Source organism: Ictalurus furcatus, chromosome 24 (genome assembly GCF_023375685.1).
Source record: "Ictalurus furcatus strain D&B chromosome 24, Billie_1.0, whole genome shotgun sequence".
Classification (NCBI taxonomy): Eukaryota; Metazoa; Chordata; class Actinopteri; order Siluriformes; family Ictaluridae; genus Ictalurus; species Ictalurus furcatus.
In genome coordinates, this window is record NC_071278.1 from 7,287,493 (window position 1) to 7,303,294 (window position 15,802).

The window sequence follows — 15,802 nt, forward strand, 5'->3', positions numbered from 1 at the left end:
AGATCGAGAGGTCTTTCACACTGTTATCTCGTAGATCTCCTGTTTTTTATGAACATCACTCAAATCACGATGTAGATTAGTACGAATGTAACACTTAGCGGAGCTCTCTCATATATATACGATCGTCCATCAGCAAGGAGAGATATATATGCATGAACAGAGCGAGAGGTGGCAGTTCACTGACTGTGGATTAGCAAGAGAGCAAAGATATCCATTGAGGAATTATGAGAGGGACACAGAGACAAAAGGGATGAGGAAAACAAAGCAGCAGGCAAGACAAAGCTGAAGTGTTTGAATAGAGCATCCATCCATTCGTTCTAAAGTTCAGCTATAGGTGTTAATTCCCTAAAATAGTTCCACAGAATTTGAGATATGAGGGTCACGTTTGTTGCCCGAGGATGAGATAACCCACATCGCTTTCATGTAGCTTCATACTCATGTAAAACCACATTACATTACGCTCTATGCAATCTATGCGATTTGACTGGCCAGTTTATCAGGTTCACTTCCTGTATAAAATAGACGCACAATTTGTCTGCCACAGTCATGTGTAGAAAAGGTGATGGATCATTCTCATCACAGCAGTGACACTGACATGGCACTAGTATGTTAGAGTACGAATATGATGTAGGCTGTAGGTGTAGACATGAAGGAACGGCTTTGCAGCACAAGACTGATTTCGACACCATGATATTCACAGAAGATGAAATCTCTGCATTATGGAACATTGCTTTCTTGGAAGTCAGATACAAAAAAAATGTTTAATGTAGGCATTTTACAGGCAGTCACTCCATGCCAGCAACTCTTGCCTGAAGGCCAGTGGAGCGAGCCCATGCTGCTTTTAAAGACAAAACAGTCGGCTCGGAAAACCTTTCCTTTCATTCCCTAATGACTATTTTTACTTCCTCTATTACTATCTGTAATTTCTATGCCATTACATTTCCTTTCTTCATGCATAGTTATATATTTAAGTGTGTAGGAGTTAACATCTTGTGCCACAGGTAAAAAAAAAAAAAGACTGTTTCATTGCACTGTTTTGGGGGAAATTTCTACATCTGATGTGTTGAAATAAACATCCTTGAACAGGCTGATCAGTACGTAATCCGATGGAATGAAAGAAAATATTCAGATTGAAATATCAACAATTATTCTCCTGTATTTTCCATATTTAGCTTATATCCACTCTCACGGTTCTAATTCCTCATATTATATCAGTTAGCATCCTTAATGTGCTATAATACCCAGGAACCATATCAGGGTGTCTTCTAATCTGGCGTGATGAATCCATTTTGAAGGTTGAACAAATGAGATGAAACTCATTAATAAACTGTTCTTCACAGGAGAGAAACATACATTTGGAAACAGATGTATATACCAGGGAACTGTACCAGGTGTGTGCAGAATGGAGAGATCGATACAAATAATGAAATTCTTCAGACAGTTTTTGTTTGTTTCTTGTGCTGTCAGACAAGATGTCTATGATATTAAGCGTTTCGCATAATCGACCTGTTGTTTCTCATCCATCAGATATGATTAATAGCGTTCACTTGACAATGGGGCCTATCCATGCGGACATAACACTACACGCACTACATTGCAGAACAGTGTTAATGTTACCAATATCTGATATAAAACATCTGTAAAATTAAGCCCTAATCTTGAGAAACATCCTCATTATTTTGAGATAGTGAAACAATTTTGAGAGCCGTATAAATGGCATAACTGAATTAAAAATGTTATTTATACAGCAATTTTAGCAGTAGAGAAAAAAGTGCAAAAAGTAGCTGTACAGAAATTCAGATATACGAATGAAATATTTCATTCCTTAATAAATAAGCCAGAGGGAACAGCGATGAGGAAAAACTCCATGAAGAAGAAACCTTGAGAAGGAACCAGACCCCAACGGGAAGCCATCCTGTTCTGTGTGAAACTGGATAGTGGAATTATAAATCATTGCTCTTACACAGTTCTATAATATATAGTCAGATATTAATGAGTGTGTTTCAAGGATGTTCAGTGTGCGTGTCATAGTCTTTATGATTTCAGCAGCAGTTCTGTACAAATCCAAATGATCCACTTTAGAATGAATGAGACTTTGGCATAACCTGTTTTTGGTTAGTGAAAACATTAGGGTCGGGGGCATGGTGGCTTAGCCGTTAGTATCACACCCTGTGTATCTTGAATTTGCATGTTCTACCCGTGCTTCAGGGGTTTCCTAAAGGTACTCTGGTTTCCTCCCTCAGTCCAAAGGCATGCATTGTAGGCTGACTGGCATTTCTAAATTGTGAGTGAATGGGTGTGTGATTTTACCCTGCGATGGGTTGGCACCCCATCCAGGGTGTCTCCTGCCTTGTGCCACGAGTTCCCTGGAAGAGGTTCCAGGCTCCCCGCGTACCCTGTGTAGGACAAGTGGTATGGAAAATGGATGGATGTCGAAAGTCTGGCCCCAGGACCAAATGTGACCTGTGGATAGATGTTAATTGGCCCACGACTTCTCTATTACAATGTATGATAGGTGGCCTGAAAGAGCTATTATTTGTTAGCAAGCTGACATTATCTAGCATTTCAGTCAAATGAATGTAAGTAGCTAATGTAATGTGTGAACTGAAACTATGCTGGTGAACAGCAGTCAATGTTTACACTCAGCACAACAAATTGTTTGAGGGGGGGAGTAATGCTTCCCATAATTTTCATCTGTCACCTGCAGTAAGTTACACACCCGAATGGAAAATTGCTCTTTTATGCGGCTGCTCGTTCTGTCAGTGGAGTTTGCTTAAAAATGAATGACCTTACCAAGCTACTTTGAATGTTAGATAAGGTCATACAGTCAATAAATTGTTATGACATTTAGCGAGTGTTTTATCGGCCTTGGTTTGTGCCATCACTTCATTCACCCACATTGGATTGGTAGTTATTATACAAGTACAATAGTTTTGACATAAAAATGAGAACTCCCTGCTGAGGATCTGTTAGAACAGTTTACAGCCAAACAATGTGTAACTATGCTACAGAACTGTCAAGAGCTTTAGAGGCGTATTGGAAATTCGTATTCACGTCCAAAACTGTCAATCACGTCATCAACCACACCCTTTTTATTTAGAATCAAACAACTCCTATAAAAACACATTAATCATAAGGAAAACTACTAGTGGAGATATCAGGGTCGAATGATTTTGTAATAAGTAGATACAGAACACTATTCCATAAAATAATTTGTGAAAATGTTAACAGGGCTGAGGAAGCTCACTGGGTAAGATGTTGCACTACTGATTGGCAGGGTGTGAGTTCAAATCCCAGCACTAGCAAGCTGCCCTTAACCCTCACCCTCAGATAAGGGTGTCTGCCAAATACCATATACACAAACCTAAAATGTAAGCTTTGGGTCCTTTCCTGATTACTCACAGGGGAATGCACAGGGTTAAAAAAAATTGAGGGCCTCTGAGACATTTTGGCTTCTCTTTTGAGTCCCACCTTTATATACAGTCATTGATTTAGTAACACGACAGGGTCACCATTGACCATGACCTTACTGACATAGCTATTGACGTTATCTTGGCTAATGCAATCTATCTATCTGTCAAAATGGTGCCAAAACAAACAAACAAAAAAAATCAATTTTTAAAATAAAATTGACATTTCTTCTCCAAATACAATTGAAAATGTTTGATAAAATGTATTCCGAGTATATTAGTATACTAGTTTAAAAAATGTAAAATGGAATAAACAGTTTAATGAGGACAATGAATAAGTAGAACATGAATATTTAGCATATTCAATACTGAATACTCAATACTCAATACTGGTCATGCCTGTATTATTACATCAAAAAAAATTACATCATTCATAATTTACTTGGCACAGAGTGTTTGAATATATATAGGCATTATATCACATCAGAAGTAAACTATAAAAGTAATCTCCCCAAATATATATTAATATGCCTGTAGTAAATGTGGTAAAGTTACTTAGTATTGTAATAGTTTTAGTAATGTGGCACTACCAAGTATAATGTGTGACCTGGTTGAGATCTCCGCTCAAGAGGAGATTGTGTATGTGAGATTACTGAGGTCTTTTCTCTTTTATCTCACGCAAAATCCTTCCCTTTCTTTCCAGTTAAAGGATTTCATTGCTGTCTAGGGGAAACTATAGAGTTCATTTTGAAAAAAAAAAGATAACATTTTAGATATTTTTTCTAATGGGTGTGTGTTCCAGCAATCTTGTGATATGACCAAATGTGAGTCATCTCAGACCTGGACACAAAGAACACTTTCCTGCTAAAGTAGATCAGTCAAAAATGGGAACAATTGCATCCTAAGTTAACACTTATCTAAACCCATCATTCTTCATATTTTCAGTAAGGACCCCTAAAATACCTCCAAAAAAAGCAATTGAAATCTGGTGGCTAAATATCACTGGAGAGAACGGCACGCATTTGATGAGGCGTGCTTCCGGTGGCCATGGAATGTAAAGGACATTGCAGCCAAGCATTAAACATGCCTTAAATATTCAAACATAATATGTTAATAATCTAAACTGCTCCACCATTCTTCTGCGGTTCTTGTACTAAGGATGAAAGTGCCCTATCTTAGATACAGGAAAACATGGAGAGGTAGTGGTGGAGGGGAAGGCATCTCTACAGTGAGACAAAGGTAGCTCTTGATGACTCACTCCCTCTCTCTTTCTCTCTCACTCCAGTCTGGATTAAAATAACAGAACCTCAGCAGTCTCAGCCCGCAGAGAGGGAGTTACGCATTCCATCTCAGAGATAGGGTGATCGTCTAAAAATATCTCTTCATGTGTGGGTTGTGCTTGGAGATCAGGATCGGGTGGAACTTGAGGAGATGCGTTCCAAATTACCATCTGACATAAAGTGCATGTACCAGCGGCGGCACTACCAGTCTCTTTACTGTGACTCTTTAGATCCGCGGCACCAAAAATCGATATTAATTAACGTCTCATTACTGAGCTTGGGTTTTATTTGAGCTACATTATTAGGTCTTCTAGAACGTAGAACTCTATTCATCAATAGCACATATCTCACACACTGCAGGTCGACTGGCGTTGTTAGAGAATATGGTCGCGATGGTATGACGTTTCAGCATGCATCTGTATTTATTTTTATTCAGCCAGCTGGGTAATATGGCTCATGTTGTCACATTTTCATAAATGTGCTCCAACACCAGCAGAGGAAATGAACCGTTTTTTTTATTGAAAAACATGCCTCTCAATCTGTTTTTTCCTTCCCAATCGCTTTATTTGCCAGTTCATCTATATTTCTCACGATCGTATTTAGAGACTAATATATTGGTTTGTTTGGTTTTTAAAGATTGAATATGATTTTGTTTCGAAAATGCAGACACAAAGTGCCAAATCGTTAAAAGCTTCAGAATGTACAGTCTTTAAACTAGAACAGTCAGGTGTCAAAAGCCATTTTATTATTTCGTTTTCCTATTCTAAAGGAACCCTAGTGTTGCGAGAAGAATTTAAATGACCAGGTTTGGGGACTCGGGAGTGTGTTAATGTGAAATGTGAGAGCAAGATGGAGGGAGACAAGTGGGAGAAGTGGGAGTCTTTAGAATGCCGTTGAGCACGTCACGAGCAATTAGTCAGACCGCAATTGAAGAAGTGAAACGGGGAACTGGTGGGACTGGTGGGAAGCAGGTCGATGGCTGCTGGCTTTTTGATGGAGTAGAGACTTGTACAGTGATGCAGACTGATTGAGACGGTTTGAGAACAGCAGGGGCCTGGGTGCAATATGATTTACAGTGAGCAAGTTACTATAGCGAGGTTACAGCCAGATGGAGTCTCTGCAGACTAGTGTTTTATTATAAGATGCATATATGGAGTGCGTATTGCCATGGAGGTTCAGGTGATGTTTTGAGGTTAGGGATTAACTGGACTGATGGGCTGTGCTTGTTGTGAAACCAAGTTTCAGCTCTTGCAAGAATGCTCTGAAAAGGTTGGGATTAATGTGAACTGATAGGTGTCCCAGGTGGCTTTCACAGGAATATGGTGAAACATTGAGTGAATGGCAAACAGGCATGTGAGTGGGTCTGGCAAAACATTCGTCTGGGTAAACCAGGCAGACCCAGCTTGCTTTAAAAGCCTTCTGAAGGATATATGGATTTTCTGAACAGCACAGGATGGAGCCTCTTGCATATTATGTCTCGAGTATGTCCCAAGTGAATGGTTTTACATATGAAGCAAAACAGCATGGTGAATTTGCAAGCTGCTGGTGGGCTTTCGGTGCTGGGCCACTTTCGGCGCACATCTCTGATCCTATATACTGCATAATCTGCTATAATCCTCCCCAGCCTGTATTATAACCATGAGGCCATCCTTCCTGGCTGAGTCTGACTGGTACAGCGTGCATGAGGCAGGAGTCAGGGAAGGTCACTGGACTCAGATTATGACATTTGGCATGGAACTGAGATAGCCCTGGGTCTCATCTTGTGGGGCAGGGAGGCAGTGCAGGTGGGCAGGTGGATGACTGGGTTGGCAATACACATCATGTGCAGTTCATACTGGCTGTAACAATGCTCTGGAGGCTAGAGGGAGAGGGGTAAAGAATGCACTTCTATGCTTTTCCTAAAATATACCAGTGAGTCACCAGTGAGACTGTCGAGCTGTGGCCTCGCTGTAATGTGCAGTCAGAGTGGCAGTGCAACTAAATAGACCATTTCCCCCACTGCTCTAGATCAGCTGCAGCTCAGAACAGGGAGGCGGTAGAAGGGGTGTAGGGGGCTTTGTTGCACACTTGGAAATAAGCATCTGTGCTTTGCTGTTTTAGGAAGCGGAGGTAGGAAATAACTGTCACACCCCATTCAGCTGCATGAGTGTGTGTGTGTGTGTGTGTGTGTGTGTGTGTGTGTAGGAGGGGTTAAGCACCATCTCAGGTGAGAAAAAAATCAACTGGGCCCTTTATAAAACAGTATCCTTCATATCTGTATTTTTTTTTCGTTAGAACATCACAAAAACACTCAGAGCTCCATCATAGGTTGTGGCCAGGCTGTTGTGCCAGCAAAGCCTGTGAGCACCATGTTCACGTTTAATGAACAATTTGTCAAGAGGTCATCAGAAAAAAAATGGTATAGATGCTCCTAGGTTTAATTCATTTATCAGCTCATTCACTCCAGCTTCAAAGCATTGATATACGGGATAAATAAAAAAAAATCAATTTCCATTTGCTGTAAAAAGAGTGAGTGCCTGTGGTGTCTCCCAGGCATTTTAATTGCATGCATAGATTTATAACCACGTTGAGTTTGTGAGATGATTTTTGGCCTGTGGTTTTTTTTTGTCACAAAAAAAAAAGAAATACTTATATATGTGTCAGTGCAAATTCTCCCACTTGAAGTTCTTCCCCAAAATGTTACCACAAAGTTGGAAGCACACAACTGTATAGAATGTCTTTGTATGCAGTAGCACTATAATTTCTCTTCACTGGAACTAAGAGGCACAAACACTGTTCTGGCATGATGACGCCCCTGTGCACAAAGCGAGCTCCATGAAAATGTGGTGTATGAAGGTAGAAGAACTCGAGTGTCCTGCACAGAGACCTGACCTCAACCCCATTGAACACCTTTGAGATGAACTGGAACTGGAGTCTAACGCTCTTGTAGCTGAATGAACACAAATCCCCACAGCCACACTCCAAAACCCAGTGGAAAGCCTTCCCAGAAGAGTGGAGTGCATTATTACAGCAAATGGGGAATAAATCGGTAATGCGATTTTCAAAAAGCTCATATGGGTGTGACATTCATGCGTCCACAAATGTTTGGCCTTATAGTGTCGTTCTAGATCTAGAGTGGTCTAAGAAGACCACTGTTAAACCTAAGTGCATACGGAGTACAAAAGGCAATCAGTAATGGAACGATTTCGAACCCAAGTTAAGAAATAATAATAATAATAATAATAATAATAATAATATGAAAAGCAATACATAATACAGAAGGCAATTAATGCTAGGGAAGTGCAGGAGAAAGTAAGGTGTTGAAGAGATGAAGAGAACTGCATGGAAAAGGATCATTTATGTGGCTCATACTGTAGATGCGTGTGTTTATTTTAGAACGAAAGAAGACTGTCTTGGTGGTAGGAAGAACAGAAGGAGAAGAAAAAAAAAAGCAAGAATTAGCTGATAGTAAGATCTGTAGTTGCTTTACATTTCCTCCATTTTCTCTCAGCGTGCTGCACTGCTTCTTCAGATGCGAGATGTCAGACAGCCAGGGGCTGGAAGGTGTCAATCTGCCGACTTACTGTGGGTCAAAGAGCAGACTGAGTCCAAAGAGGTACAGAAAGTAGAAGTGGCTGTGTCAACAGGCAAATCTGAAAAAGAAGGCATTGGTGGTAGGGATGAGAGTACAGTATAGCAGAATAAGGATGGAGACAGGGTTTTAGCATTTCTGTGGGAAAAGTGGAATGGTGTTGAGGATCAACGGGAGAGAAAATGACTCTGATACATGAAGAGGAGTTACTGTGAGGTTTGATGTGGTTGAGATCTTGGTGAAGACGATGTCAGGGGTGTTGTATTGTATAAAAATAAGCACAGGAATTCAACATTTCCTCTCAAACAATAGAATAAAACTATGTGCCAAAATTATTAACACCCCCAAAGGAATATTTTAAATATATGCAAACAAATTGTCATTCCTGAATTTTTGCATTTATATTATTTTTTCATGTGCTCTTATTTCCTAGGAACTGTATTGTTGACTTTCCTGGGGTGTAAATATTTGGTTGCATACACATGAAATCTTTCTTTTCTTTTTTATTTATTTATTTTTTAAAATTTTTTTACACATTATAACCATGGGGAAAGGAAATAAGAAAACAAAAAAGAGACTAGATCTAGATTTAGATGGTTGCACTGCAAAAAAATAAAATAAAAATACATTGTTGCACAAGAAAATATCTTGAATATAGTCAAATGTACAATATATAGTACCTTAAACCAAATATAAGATTATTAGAAATTTGTCAATATTTCTAGAAATTTGTAATCATTTCATCTTGAAATTAATTAAAAATTAAAAAAAGATTAATTTACTGTAATCTTACAATAGGAAATACTAGATACATTTGACTATATTCCAGATGAACTTATGTTACCCGTAAGCCAGGATGTGTTGACCTACACAAACCAAGTAATGATTATTTAAAAAATACATAATGAGTTAAAATAACATTAAGCACAACTAGGGCCAAACTAAAAGGCTTCACATTTATGAAATAGGTCCCAGCAGGTAGCAGACACCTCACAGCTCCAGGGTCCTCAGTTTGATCCAGAGCTCATGCTACGGACTGTGTTGAGTTTCATAAGTTCTCCTTGTGTCTCTGTAGGGTTCCGCAATGTTCTTCGGTTTCCTCCCACTTCCCAGAAACATGGCATTAGGTGGATTGGTGTCTCTAAATTGTGTGTGAATGTTATTCATTCTTTCATCTTCAGTAACCGCTTTACCCCGGCCAGAGTCATGATGGATCAGAGTCGTGATGGAATCAGAGTCATGATGTATCAGAGTCATGATGGATCAGAGTCATGATGTATCAGAGTCATGATGGATCAGAGTCATGATGGATCAGAGTCCTGATGGATCAGAGTCGTGATGGAATCAGAGTCCTGATGGATCAGAGTTGTGATGGATCAGAGTCGTGGTGGATCAGAGTCATGATGGATCAGAGTCATGATGGATCAGAGTCATGATGGAATCAGAGTCGTGATGGATCAGTTTCGTGATGGATCAGAGTCGTGGTGGATAAGAGTCGTGATGGATCAGAGTCGTGGTGGATCAGAGTCATAGTGGATAAGAGTCGTGATGGATCAGAGTTGTGATGGATCAGAGTCCTGATGGACACATTTTGCACACATTTTCTAAATGAATCACTAGTCCACATACTGGCATTTTTCTGGGAGGTGGAAGGAAACCAGAGAACCCAGAGGAATCCCATGGAGAGAACATTAAAAAATGTTCTGGCACCCTGGGGCTATGAGACACCAACACTTTTTTATATATATATTTTCAGATTTTTTCCTCATTCTTCTCATGAACTATGTCAATAATTCTGAAGGGTACTGTACCTGATTTAAAAAGCAGTTATGCTACCAGACCTGCTACTGAACTAGGTACTAATACTAATGATGAACTAATTGATAAGCTTGAATCAGTGCTATTGTTTGGCTTGAGGAACATACCTTTACATGCTGAAGTTTCAATTCTTTTGCTAAATGCATTCTGATGCTTATTATCCTAAATGAAAGCACTGGAAAGTGTACACCACTGCCCTCACTCCAAAAAACAAAACGAAATGATATCTTCGCCAGTAAAAACATGTTGAACATACACTCGTTCAACTAATGTTTCGCTTCATTAGATTAGATTATTAGATTTCCATGGTCCAGCTGCAGTACGAAGCTCCGTCCAGAGAGTTTTGTCTGAATTTGAGAATAAGAACACTTCAGAACTCATCCTGCTGCTTTTGTCAGCAGTCACATCATCAATAAATACAAGAGAAACAGTTGCTCCAACAGTTGTACGCTCGCACACCATAAGATGAGGTGGTATGCTTCAGATCATAAGCAGTTCCTTCCCTTCTCCATGCTCTTGTCTTCCCATTATTCTGCTACAAGTTCATCTCATTGGTCTCATCCTGTCCATAGGATGTTTCTCCAGAACATTTGACATGTTTTTACTAAACTCTAATCTGGTCTTCCTATGTTTCACGTGCTTCCCTGTGGTGTACATCTTGTGATAAACCCTCTGTATCTAACTCTGGTGAAGTCTTCTCTTGATTATTGACTTTGACACAAATATATCTACCTCCTTGAGGACGTTCTTGACTTGTCCAAGTGTTCTTTATTTCTTCACCATGGAAAGGAAATGATCTTCTCTCTTCGGCTATAGTTGTTTTGCATGGTCTTCCAGGCCTTTTTAGTGTTCCTGAGCTCACCAGTCTGAGCTGATAGGCTTTTTTTTCCCAACATAATGATGGCTTGCTTCACTGGCAGTCATAGCTCTTTGGACTTCACAATCGAGAGTTAACAGCAACAGATTCCACACGAAATCAAGCCTAGGTCTACTTAATTGTATAGTAAGTGAAATAATTTAGGGAATAACACACCCCTGGCCATGGAACAGCTGAGAAGCCAGTTAACCAATTACTTTTGGTCCGTTAAAAAGGACGGACCACATGCAAAAAGTGTTGTAATTACTTCAATGTTCACCCGATACCCTCAGATTAAAGCTGAGCGGTTGCACTTCGAGCCTACACTCATCCTGTCTTAGACAGCTAAAATAGCAATAACCTTGTCATTGTTCAAATATGTCTGGACCTGAGTTACAGTATCTCACAAAAGTGAGTACACCCCTCACATTTTTGTAAATATTTGATTTTATCTTTTCATGTGACAACACTGAAGAAATGACACTTTGCTACAATGTAAAGTAGTGAGTGTACAGCTTGTATAACAGTGTAAATTTGCTGTCCCCTCAAAATAACTCAACACACAGCCATTAATGTCTAAACCGCTGGCAACAAAAGTGAGTACACCCCTAAGTGAAAATGTCCAAATTGGGTCCAATTAGCCATTTTCCCTCCCTGGTGTCATGTGACTTGTTAGTGTTACAAGATCTGAGGTGTGAATGGGGAGCAACTGTGTTAAATTTGGTGTCATCGCTCTCACACTCCCTCATACTGGTCACTGGAAGTTCAACATGGCACCTCATGGCAAAGAACTCTCTGAGGATCTAGGCTATAAGAAGATTGCCAAGACCCTGACACTGAGCTGCAGCACGGTGGCCAAGACCATACAGCGGTTTAACAGGACAGGTTCCACTCAGAACAGGCTTCGCCATGGTCGACCAAAGAAGTCGAGTGCACGTGCTCAGCGTCATATCCAGAGGTTGTTTTTGGGAAATAGACGTATGAGTGCTGCCAGCATTGCTGCAGAGGTTGAAGGGGTGGGGGGGTCAGCCTGTCAGTGCTCAGACCATACGCTGCACACTGCATCAAATTGGTCTGCATGGCTGTCGTCCCAGAAGGAAGCCTCTTCTAAAGATGATGCACAAGAAAGGCCGCAAACAGTTTGCTGAAGACAAGCAGACTAAGGAAATGGATTACTGGAACCAAGTCCTGTGGTCTGATGAGACCAAGATAAACTTTTTTGGTTCAGATGGTGTCAAGCGTGTGTGGTGGCAACCAAGTGAGGAGTACAAAGACAAGTGTGTCTTGCCTACAGTCAAGCATGGTGGTGGGAGTGTCATAGTCTGGGGCTGCATGAGTGCTGCCGGCACTGGGGAGCTACAGTTCATTGAGGGAACCATGAATGACAACATGTACTGTGACATACTGAAGCAGAGCATGATCAGTATGCAGTATTCCAGCATGATAACGACCCCAAACACACCTCCAAGACGACCTCTGCCTTGCTAAAGAAGCTGAGGGTGAAGGTGATGGACTGGCCAAGCATGTCTCCAGACCTAAACCCTATTGAGCATCTGTGGGGCATCCTCAAACTGAAGGTGGAGGAGCACAAGGTCTCTAACATCCACCAGCTCTGTGATGTCGTCATAGAGGAGTGTGGGAACCTGTGAAGCTCTGGTGAACTCCATGCCCAAGAGGGTTAAGGCAGTGTAATTTCTTCAGTGTTGTCACAGTAAAAGATATAATCAAATATTTACAAAAATGTGAGGGGTGTACTCACTTTTGTGAGATACTGTATATGTCTAGAAATAAGCTTAATGGTCGTATATTTGTTATATAATTACCTCACAATGATAAATGTTGCTAAGTTGCTAAGATGTCTTTTTTCCCCCAGTGAATTCACACCTACTTCACAGGTATAAGGTTTGTGAAAATACAAATGAACAAATCTTTTTTTTTGTGGTCCAACTGTACTGATGTGCGGTTTTTAACTCTTTAAACCTTTCAGTGATTTGACTCACGCCATGCCCCTTCAATACCACGTGTTCAAAGCTATTATGAATCTTAAAAAACCCTTTGGTTGGTCATCTCGTGTGGGATTTCTCTGGGTTTTTTCCCCCCAGCACACGTCACTTAGAACACTCATTTGCCTGGTTCTCTGCTGCAATTCTTGTCAGGTTTCGAGACTTTCTGTAGTCACTCCAAGGTTAACAATTCAGGGAGGCAGAGCAGGTACATTAAACAAGGCAGTCAATTTGCGAAGGCTTGTTTACCATGGCTTAGGAATGCTTGGATGTTAGCATTTTATCTTTTTACAGTGAAATATATCCAGCTGGTGGAAATCCTTTCCTCTGTGCACCCTCTGATCATCATGTCATTGTCCAGAGTTCTGCTCTCCAGGGGTTGTCTTAACACTGAGCGAAAAAGAGAGCTGCCAGCCTATAATCACTGCGTGTGTGTGTGTTCATGACAGAGACCGGAGTGTGTGCGTGTACGTGTGTGTGTTGTTGTTGGGTTTTTATATGCATCTCATTTAGTTTTATTTTTTCCCCTGACTACTGATGCATATTAATTACTATCTGCCAGGTGTATTCATTTGTGCCGTTAGATTAAACCGCGTATTTATCCTGCATGCACTGCTAATGGCCGAGATGAAGTCGCGATCGTCTCACACGTGTGTCACGTATGTAGATGCTGTCGGACACAGCAGCTCGGGTTTTGTATTTAATAATGTCATTTTCTGTGGCTCTGTGAGCATGAGCCGTAGATCTTCTATAACCTACAAACGAACTGAAGCACTGGTGTAGCAACACACGCTTGGCTCCTGCTTTTTCTACCACTGAGTCATAGCTACAGAGGCAAAATGATAAACAAAGAGCGAGGGAGAAGATGTAGAAAGACTGGAAAAGACAGCGGCAAAGTGACACAAAAATGAGGGGAAGGAACGGATGCATGAAGACACAGGAGAATCAGGAGATAAAGAAATTTCTTAAGGTTTTATACATTTTATATATATATATATATATATATATATATATATATATATATATATATATATATATATATATATATATATGTATGTATGTATGTATGTGTGTGTGTGTGTGTGTGTGTGTGTGTTCCGCTCTGAATGATACTTGAGACTGACAGAGTGCTGCACCAGATTTTTTCTCAAAAAAAAGTCACATGACATCAGAAAACATTAAGATGAGACAGCGAAAGAAGGAGCATGCGTGTGCACCCACTCACTCCCTCTCCCTCCCCTCACACACTCACACTCTCTCATGCACACACACACACTCTCTCGCACACACACACACACTCACACACACACACACACAAATATTGTATGTGTGCAACTGATAAATAAATAAATGTAATTTGCTCTGAATAATAATAAAAAAAAAACTAAAGGCAAAAATAATTAGTTCCTCTAATAGGAAACCAAGCTTCATTTTGAAGACCCTGTATAACCTGCAAAACATTTCGTCTTAGCACATGGAAATATCTTGAGTATAGTCGCGTTTATCTAATAGATCCTGTGATAAAGATTACAAGAAACCGGGAAAAAAGAAGATTATTAAACTTATTTTGAGACTTTTTGTTTCCTAATTTCAAGCTTGAAATAGTCCTTTTCTATTGCCAGATCATTTTGGCTAATTTTAATCCTTTATTTATAGAAAGAGGCAAAAAACAAACAAACAAAAAATGATCTGGCAATAGAACAAGATTATCTCAAGCTTGAAATGATCAAACGAAACGTCTAGGAATAGGTTTAATAATCTTTAACGATTGGGTTGATTATAATCTCTAACACTAGACCAATTCGACTATATTCGAGATATTTCCCACTTGATATGATGTAAAGGTTTGCAGTGTACGTTTTCTTGTCGAGTGCAAGGAAGGGCAAGTCCGTATTTATATTTATATTTATATTTACCTACAGGAAAAACTTGTTTGTACGCGCGTTCCTGACCTTGCTACGGTTCTTGATGGAAAAGAAAAGCTTTTGGAAGAAAACACTACATGCTCAAGGCTTCCACAGAATGTAAATGTTTAGAGCTCTAAGTCACTCTTCTGTGGTTCCTCACGCTGATATGTTTCCTTGCTACTTGGCTAGGAACTGTTCGCCGGCGATAAGAAGAAGGGAAGACGGAGAGGAAGGGGAGAGGATGCAGATGGAAACGAAGGTCTGTAGTAGAAGGTAGAAATCAGGGTTTATTGAAGGAAAGAGATGAGGGCGTGTGGAATGATGGATTGGTCTGGACTGGACTGGAGCAGAGCAATTAAAGCAAGTGGTGAGTGAAGGGGTGAGCAAACCTGGTCAGAGAGAATCTCCAGAGAGATAATAACAACACAGAAGACAGAGACAGGCCTTTCACTTGTTTGGTCTTTTTCATAAACATGCCAATGATAAACAAGCAAAAAAGAAAAAGAAAAAAAAGAAAAGGCGGTTGTGTAGTGCAGTTTCGGCAGCACTAGTGCTCACTAGAATGACTCAGGCTAGCTCTTCATCAGTGCACAAAATGAGTGGCCAGGCTTTCGTTACTGCATCTGCCATGTGTGTGTGTGTGTGTGTGTGTGTGTGTGTGTGTGTGGGAACAGGGTTATTAGACTCCTAGAGAGAGAAAAGGAGTGAGGGGGAGGAAGTCTGACTGACAGAAACAGAGAAAAAGACAGCGGGTGAAAAAAACAGAAGAAAATCTCGGCTCTGACGCGGAAGTGTTTGCACGTTGGTTTCTTCATCTTTCGGCATGAGTGTGTGTTTGAAATTCTGAGTGTTGCAGCGTCCCCAGAATTCCCAGAGATGACTCAAAGGTTCAGCATGCAGCAGCAAACCTTCCTACTTTACCTTCCTCCTACTCCTCCTCGGCTTAGGCCCTGACCC

The 15,802-nt window shown here is 40.4% G+C and overlaps 1 protein-coding gene across 1 annotated transcript in view; it reads left to right on the plus strand.

The window, feature by feature from the left end:
• pde4a (phosphodiesterase 4A, cAMP-specific) overlaps positions 1 to 15,802 on the plus strand; it is a 72,564-nt gene that overhangs the window by 21,979 nt on the left and 34,783 nt on the right. The gene's annotated exons all lie outside the window — the stretch shown is intronic.